Below are 9,715 nucleotides of genomic sequence, written 5' to 3'. Positions count from 1 at the left end.
TATTCCTCCATAAAACCTTCCACCTCTACCTCTTTATCTCTTCTCATGTCTTTTTTTCAACTTCTCTTCTGCTTTCAGGGTATATTGGTAAGCTTCCTCAACACTCTGTAACTTGATCAAACTAATTTCGTCTTGTACAGACATCCATAACCCATTCAAATATCTCACAACTTGTTCAACCTCATCATCGACATGTCCAAATTTGATAGTCAACTTTGATTTTAACTTGGCAACCATCCACTCCCATGATTTGATCTTCTCTTTACCTCTTCTCTACCTATCAACCTGCAAATGTTCCCACTAAAGCAATGCGTGACCTTTCAACCGGGTACAGGCATACTTCACCTTTCTATCTTCTGCAGTGTTCTCAAAATCAAAATACTTCTCCATCTTCGAGATCCAATCCAGTAATTCATCTAAATCCAACTTGCCATCATACTCTGATGGGGCAAAATGTGGTTTGGTATTTGCCCTACTCAAAACCCTCAATAACCTTTTTTCATCTAGATCGATCATCGGTGGATTTGCTACTTGTTCTGTCAGTGCTTCTTCTTCCTCATTTTCGCTCACATCTTCAATATGTCAACCTCTTCTCTATGCCATTTCAACAACTTGCTACTTGTTCTGTCAGTGCTTCTTCTTCCTCATTTTCGCTCACATCTTCAATATGTCAACCTCTTCTCTATGCCATTTCAACAACTTGCTACTTGTTCTGTCAATGCTTCTTCTTCCTCATTTTCGCTCACATCTTCAATATGTCAACCTCTTCTCTATGCCATTTCAACAACTTCCAACCAGGCTGCAATTCTTCTCAACATTTCTATTATAGCAGGGTTTGCATTCCCACGCGCTCCAGCCTTCCTATTTCCTCTTCGCGCCATCTTCACACCAATTCTTTGCAGCTGTAGGTCGGGTCCACAATCCGCTACCCCACAACAAAAATCTCTAGGACAACGCAATCTCTAGAATGAAATATCACTCTAATACCACTTGGTGCAGTCACGGTGAGGAGGGACCTCAATGAGATCTATCTGGACCAAGAGTAAAACATAACGAAAGCAAGACAAGATGATGGAGGCAATGCATAACTGATTGATTATATCATAAAAAACTATTTACAATCGACCGACAACATACGGCTACAAGATTCGGCTCACTAGCCTGCTACGGACATACTCAATTACAGTCTCAGTCTATACCGGACCACTTAACTTTAAGATAGATCTTCTCGGTTCTAAGAACTTATTACTACAAGATAGATTACATTGATTTTTATGATCTAGAGGGGTTTGTGTCAGCCCAAGAAGAATCAAACAATGATGAACATGATGAAACGTGTAAAACCACCAAGTCGACCTCCGCCAATGAGAATCCTCTGGAAAATCCATAGGAAGAAGTGTGAACCAAAAGGAAAGTCGGCCACATGCCAAGGAATGATGGAATGACGTGTTGAGTCTCTGAAAGCAACGGAAAGGGTCTGTAAGGTTTTCCAATAGCAGGATATGTCCAGGCAGTTTTGGGGTTCTAATCCAGAAAATTGTCTCGGAATCCGGAATCGATAACTTACCAGAAAAAGATCCAAACATTCTGCAGTTCAAGAATAAGGTAGATGATTATGTCCTTGACCAAAATCTAGCTCCGCGAGATCCGATGAACAAATGTAAGAAAATGCAGAAAGAAATGTTGAAACTACAAAATAGAAAAGAAACTGAAAATAAATATTTTTGATTGATGCAAGATTGCCAAGAGCTAGGGATGCTCCTATGTGTGTGAAAAGTGGACCTGGATATGTATCTGTAATACAAAACACTTCAATTAAGTCATTACATGTATGGTTAGACAGATATAAGCATGAATATGAAAACCATAACAAATCGACCCATTGCCTTCTAAAAGATGTGAGTATAAGATTGCTCTCAGATTTGTATAAGCAATACCAATGACTAGACGACACCAAGACGAAGGATTTAATCTATATGAGCATGATATTAGCTAGATGGATGCAATATTAATCTAACAAGATTTAAGCAATAAATGAGATAAATGATCTAAATATGTATGCAATATAAATGATCTAAATATGTATGCAATATATCAATGAACCTAGAGCAAAAACAGTATAATAACAATATATTCTTCAGGATCTTTTTTTGAATGAGAGATGAGGGCCTCAATTTATAGAAAATTCAGAAAGAAACCAAAGGCTGAGATCAAATGATGATGAGCGGTCAAGATTTTCCAAGAGGAAACACAATCCAAGTGAATTGATGTGATTGGATGCTTTTTCTCAGTTTTAAAGGAAATTGAACTAAAATTAAGATAAAATCAAGAAAAACTAATTTATTCTCTATTTCTATCAGCTTTAATTTGTTTTTTCAAGATTATCTCCAATTGATTTCTTTTCTCAAATTTTGTAATTCTTTTTTGGTCAATTAATTCCTTTTTTGATTTATTTCCTTTTTTGAAGATTTGTGCTCATAATTTCCAATTCCTCTTTCTTAATTTGTTTCCTTTTTTGAAGATTTGTGGCATTTTTTATTTATTTTTCAAATTAATTCCTCTTTTTGATGTTTTAATGGCAAATTGATTTATTTAATTAAATGTGCAAAAGATATTTAATTAAAATAAATAAGATAATTGTTTAAAATGATTTACTTAGAATGAGCAATTAATTAAATAAATATTTAATTAATATTGAGTTATTAATTTGCCATGTGACATTGATGATTTAAGAAATTAATTGTGTGCTCAAGATTGATTTAATTGCCTTTGGTTAGGACCTTGGTGATGTTGTCGAGATTAGGAGCCCATGGTTTAGATGACCATTTTTAGAATATTACATTTGCCCCTCTTCCAAATAATGTGCGAGCAACGCGTTGGTTCAAAGAATAGTTGATGTCTAGGAGATGCCAGTTCTAAACTTGATTGATCACGAATTAGATGAACAGCGAGGTGTTTAGCTTGATTCGAAGCAACGAAGCTGAATGAAGTCTGATTAAAATGATACCGATCCCAAACTTGATTGAACTTAGGAACGATAGAAAACAAAAGATACCGAACTTGAACTTGATTGATCAAGAAGTGGATCTTATTGATCTAGAACTTGATTGATCTAGACATAGCGAGTGATGATAATAATTGATCTTGAACTTGATTGATCAAGATACGATGAGTGAAGATAAACTGTCCAGCTTGATCCAAAGTGATGAATACTAAACACCTACTTAGATTGAGTGTGATCAAAGAAACTCTTTAAACCCTTGATTGAGTTTAAACGAATAATCAGTTTGATGAAAAGCGATGAAACTGATTAACGTTAAGAGATTGATTCAGATAAAAGACAATATCAGCTTGATATGAAGCGATGAAGTTGATATGCCCCTAGAGATTGATTTGATTCAGATGATCGAGAGATCTCAACTTGATATAAAGTGATGAAGTTGAGATGCCCCTAGCTATGAGGTCTTGTTTGATTTTCTTTAGTTGAAAAAGATGTTTTGTCAACTTCTGATGAAGATTTGAAAATTTTCTCGCCATTGAAGATGTGAGGTCATAAGGTCATGAGTATGCCCCCTCGGGAGCGAAATCGAAAGATAGCAAGGGTACATGATTATAGGCAATTTTTAGCAATGATAAGTTGTTTGAGCACAAATTGATTCAGAGGAATTTTTAAAAATTTTGCGTTGATTGATAAGAAATTGGGCGCAAAGTTGATTTGTAGAAATCAAATTGAGATTCAACGTTGATTCATGAGAAATTGAGCGCAATTAGAAGAAAGAATAAGCTTATGATGAAAAGAGCGCTAAATGGTCCAAATTCTGAAATTGACTAGTAAAATGATCTCAAATTTTGATTTCGATCCCGAAAATGGACTCAGGACAACCTAATTAGCTAAGGGTACAATTTTCATGTCCATCGAAGCAAGTTGGAAAATTAGGTTTTTAGCTATATATGGGACAAAAGTGTCATTTTCAATTCATTTTAACCCTCCAAGTTTGAAAATTCAAAAAGCCTTTTGCGAAGAAAAATGGTGGTCCCTAATTGTTAGCATCGATTCGAGCATCAGAGGAGACATAATCGACCCCGAAACTATGAGCCAATGGTAAGTGATAAATCTTAAGCCTGTTTATGTTTTCAAATTTGATTTTTTTTGTTCATTTTTCAAGTTTTCCGCATGTGTGGGGTCGAGTTCCACGTTTTATCATGCAAGACAGGATCCTGTCTCGTACGAGTAACTGGTAAAATTTCTTTTGTCATTCAGGGTCATTAGAATTGTCGTTCGGGATGCACCCTCGTATTGTACGATAGGTCTATTAAAAGACCATTTTGTCTTGTGAGAGCCAATAGTTTTTCGTTTGAACTTGTTTTGTCATGCTAGATCTATTCCTGGCTTGTACGAGATTATGCTTTTCTGTGTTTTGTCATTCGAGAGACAATAAGCATTTTTGAAGGTCTAAACTTGAAATTTTGATTTTGCATTTGACTTAGTTGGATTTGCGTGATGTTTTACTTCTCTTGTAGGCTCATGTGGAATATTTTATGATGCTTCGTTGTTGGTTTTTTGCAGGTTCGATTACCCCTTGTGTTGTTTAGATGCATTTATCCTCCTACTATGGCATTAGTTCAACATTTATCTGAGGTTGAGTAGGCTCATATTGACTTGTGTGACTTGACTCATCTATTGAGATTACTTGATATTCGTGTGAATCACAGAATGCTCACAACATTGGTTGAGCATTTTCATTCAGAGCATAACATGTTTCATATGTCGGTGGAGGAGTTGACTATCACTCCCAATGATGTATATAGGATCCTTCGTATCCCTTTTACTGGGGATAAGGTGGATTATGATTCAGGGAACCTTCCAAGATTACAGGTAGTGAGGCATGTCTTCAGTGATCTTGACATTTTGACTCGTTCCATGAGTTGGGACATACTGATGAGCAGGTACAACGAGGAGTTTCCTCTGGCATGTGTTCTAGCAAGGTTCATAGGCTATTTTCTGATGCCAGACAGAGGGTAGCAAGGCTTCCAGTGCGGATGTGGTCGGATGCTATAGAGATTGATAGAGACCTCTCAGAGACTTGGCTGGGGTTCGTGTTTATTGGCCCACATGTATCAAGAGATGCATGAGATCGTGTATAGAGATGGGCGGAGCATGGTCGCTGGTGTATATATTTTGCAGGTGTGGGCTTGGGAGAACCTTCTCGTTTGTCGGCCCATAGTAGATAACAGTAGAGAGCTTGGGCAGCCGATTATATACAGGTATGTCGGATACATTATGCAGCCCCATCTGGGCAAGATAAATTTTTGGAGATGGTAGTTAGATGATCTGATAACCATTGTATGGAGACCGTACAGGGGTTTGGAGCGTTGGGATGACTAGCAGCTAGTCCGTAGGGACCTGTTTATTACACGCCCACTGATCAGGAGATCACAGACTATTATGGAGCAATTCATTGTTTCTCGAGTGATGAGGCAGTATGGTCGGCCTCAGGGGATCTCATGGGAGTACACCGCTTATGCGCGTTACGCAAATGAGGAGAGGCAGGGATGGTCTCCACGATTGTCTTATGCTTTGGCGATGCAGGAGCTAACTGGTTTACACCGCCTGAGGTGGGATTACATGGATGATGTAGCAGGATGCGGGGGTATTGCCCTAGTATAGAGATTATTTTCAGCAGCATCCATTCCCTCGATTCACAGATCTGAGTGAGAAGGCTCCTCATATCGAGGATGTTGAGGATGATGCCCCTGCACCAGCACAGGGACACAGACAGGGCCATAGGCAGGAACAGTCATAAAGAGCTGAGGCTCCACAACGGAGTGGGGGTGATCTTGGTGCTAGCAACAGTAGGGTACCAGCTGATGTTGGACAATAGAGGGGTGAGGGCGGATCCCTAGGACATGTAGGAGTGAGATTGGGTGGGACTGTGGAGGAGCGAACAACTCTGAGATAGGTCTAGCAGCGACGGGATGAGCAAGGTGGAGATGGAGGTGGAGAGCCTGTGAGAGAGTAGGGGATTGACGTATGGCAGTCAATGAGAGCACGTCTTGCAGAGCTGCAGTCACAGTTGACAGTGGCTCAGACTCAACTAGCGGAGTGAGACCGATAGCTGGCTGATCTTAGGGTCGAGCGTGATCGCCAGATCGCAGTGCTGAGAGCAGAGATAGAGCCCTTGTGACAGGAGGTCCTTCACCAGACTAGTAGGGCAGCCTACTATGTTGCAGCATATAGTGTTGTAGTTCTTGTTGCGCAGTAGGTGATACCCTACTCGCAGTATATGGCACGATTAGAGGGAGCTTGGGTACCTCGATAGGACCTCGGGCATCAAGCTCCTCCTCCTCCACCAGGCGATGAGGGAGAGGGTGCTAGCTAGATTATTTCTTTTTGTAGCTTGGATATTTTTTGTAGACACACCCATTTTTTGTAGCCTATACGATTCTTGCTCCGATGGGAGTTTGTATATGTCATTTGACATCATTTTGTACCTTTAGACGTGACATGATATATATACGAGATCTAATGTGACTTCATCATACTTGTGTTGATTCGCTTATGAGATATCTTTTATATGCTTTATTCTATATGTATGCATTTCTTTTCAGCATGAATGTAAATGGAATATGGGTGCTTATTTTTGTTTCTTTTCGTATGCAAATAGATGAATGTGTAATGAGTAATATGAAATGTAATGTTTTTCATTTTTTATATGCAATAAGATGAATGCAAATAAGTATACAATGAAATGTATGGATCTATATAAAATGCTCATGTATGTAGCTAACATCTCAATACACAAGTACTCGATCAGAGAAATGATGATGAAAAAGAGACCACTTAGCTGAGAAATGATGAAGCTTCCAACTCTCATTCAGAAGATAAAGAGAGCATTGTTATTATACCGAAATAACTCTAAATTCACAAAATGCAAAATGAATGCAAGATGAGATGCAAAATGAGATGCAACCTAAACCTAGTCACTGGATTTGAACAACTTAATTGTCATCATTGAGCGTTTTACAAACATGGTAGATTAGAGTTCCTTTCTTTTCATGTGCAATATTAATTATCTTGTCCGCAATGACCCTTTTTCATTCATATCCTTGGACATATTTCGCAGGGACCCAGACTGCACAATAAAGAAATTTCCTCAAAGTAGACAAAGAAATGATGCAAACCTCCCTATAGCATACAAATAAGCGGAGTCGAGGTATGTGTGGTGATTTCACCTTAATGTGAAGGCTCTTATCATAGACATCCAGCTAATTAGATGTTTCCAGATCATTAGAATCATTCCTACAAGCAGAAAACAAAGAAAATATTATGCCCTCAATCCTTGCTCCTCTTAGTCAAGATAGACTTCCTCGAGTTACTCAGAGGGATAATAATTGAAAACCAATATAAAAGACAACACAAAGAGGATTCCATGCATAGATCAAATTGTTTAGTGATTATTTTCTGTTATGTTGTTTTGCTTGTTAAATCAGTGATAAAACTCTTCAGTAGTCAGGAGACAGGTAACTGACTTGGAGTGGACGACCAGGTTTCACTGACGTAAGGTTGACTTGGTTGATACTGCTTAGGACATGTAATGTGCTCTTGTCGATTACCTAAGACTAGGACATTGATCGGTTTCAAGCCATGAGGGTTCCAACAAACCAGGATGTCACAAAAGTGACTGAAATGTGTACAAGCGACAGGAAAGATGCATGAAAGCGGGAATGCCGACATTGCATTGATAGATGGAGCACTTGAGTACAAGAGGCGCCTGTTTGCCAGGTTTTCACTTGCTTGGCAGAGATTCATTCATTTTTTTTTACCAAGGTGCCTGTTTACCAGGTTTTCACCAAGGCATTTTCTCTCTTTTTTCCTTTTTTCCTTATGTTTTTCTTTTTCTTTTTTTCTTTGTTTGAATTTCTTCAGGTATTTTTCTGATTTTTATGATTTTTTTTAGGATTTTGATGTTTTCTCCTAGTGTCTAGCAAGGCAAAAGGGATTTTGCATACATGAATGGATAAGCGCATGATGGTGGACGCTTTCAAGGACTATCTCACAACGTTAATCCAAGCACAGGGTCCAGATATAGCAATGTAAAGAAAGGATTTTAGCAATGTAAAGCAAGGATATAGTGCAGCGAAGCCATATGGTCCAAAGAAGTGGCTATGTCAAGAGGTTTGTGGAAAGCATGTTTTTGCATTTTGTCCATAGTGTTGATCAAGATCAAGGGATAGATTTGGATAGGGGACAAATAGGATAATCAAGATCAAAGGTCGTAATGAAGGATGTAAGCAAGCAATGGATAGGAGCTAAAGGGTCTAGATCAAGTGTAATAAATAGGACACATGAAGCCTGCAAGGATCCTTAACCTTGTCAAGATCAAAGCTGGAAAAGGGATATGAATGTAGATAGAGCGGATGAGGGATAATGGAGGATGAAGGATAACGGAGGAAGAAAGATAATAGATGGATGTTCGTGGATGGAACTTGCCCCCAGTGTAAAGTGTAAAAGGATAATGGATTATGCATGATGCCTGTTTGCCAAGTTTTCATCATGGGGGCGCCACAAGAAGTGGTTTTCACTCATGAATGAAATTATTTCTCTTTACTTTTATTTTTTATTTTTCATCATTTTTATTTTTTTTGGAAGATAATGGAGGCATGATAGGGGATGGAAGAAGGATCCCATCGTCTCGCTTCTTTGGATGGTACCCTTACAATATGAGTTGCAATAGACCATGGCTATGAAGGTATGCTCAAAGATGTTGGCAAGATAATGAAATGAAACCAGGCCAAGGATTTATGCAAAGGATTGGATAAGAGGGATGGAAGGGTGAAAAAGAGGTGTTGGATAATGGATGGGATGTTGGAAGAATTGTGTATCGATAGATGGAAATGCTGGAAAGATCAACATTGGCACACGCCTTGAGGGATGGTGGACATATGGAGTAGAAGTGAATCTCATATTTTGAGATTTGGATGGAGGAAAGGTTACAGATTTTGGGGCATAAGAACCCAAAATGGATGAAGGAGGTGATGGAAGAATAGTCTCGGAAGATTTGGATGGAGGAACAACAATTTTGGATGCCAATTTTGATTTTTCTGTAGACTTTTGTGCTTCAAGCAGTCGCTTAGGGATCCACATGGTTTTTAATTTTTGATGCTTTTGTAGTTCCTTAGAGTGCATTGCTTGTACAAGTTCCTTAGGAACCCATATAAATTTTGACTTTTCTTCTTTCTTTGTGGGCCTTTGTGGCATTTTGTATTTTTCTTTTTCTTTTTAGATCATATTTTACTTTGTTTTGACATGTCGATTAGATGGGACATGTTGATCCTTCAATACATGTGGATTACTTGACTTATGACTTTTATGCTTGGCATCCAAATTTTTTGGAGAAGGAAAAGAATGTATGAATGGATAGGAATGATATGGAGGTCTTTTAGATGGATGGAAGGTACTCGAAGATGTGCGCCTTTGTTGATCCCGCATAAGGGATGGAGGGATATAGGGACCTAGAATGGATGGAAGCGATGATGGGGAAAGCGTATATTTGGATTTAACTGGAGAAATGTAGGATTTATGAGAGATACCACCATCTTGATAAATTTCCCTCAGGCCATGACCTTTAACATTTCTTTAATATGAAGGGGTTCTTGCTTGTGGAGATCTACCCCTTTGCCTTTATAAATATTTTGACTTGTAGGATACATTTTG

The sequence above is a fragment of the Cryptomeria japonica genome, chromosome 5, assembly GCF_030272615.1.
Source record: "Cryptomeria japonica chromosome 5, Sugi_1.0, whole genome shotgun sequence".
In the NCBI taxonomy this organism is placed as follows: domain Eukaryota; kingdom Viridiplantae; phylum Streptophyta; class Pinopsida; order Cupressales; family Cupressaceae; genus Cryptomeria; species Cryptomeria japonica.
Note: the sequence above shows the minus strand (reverse complement) of the source record.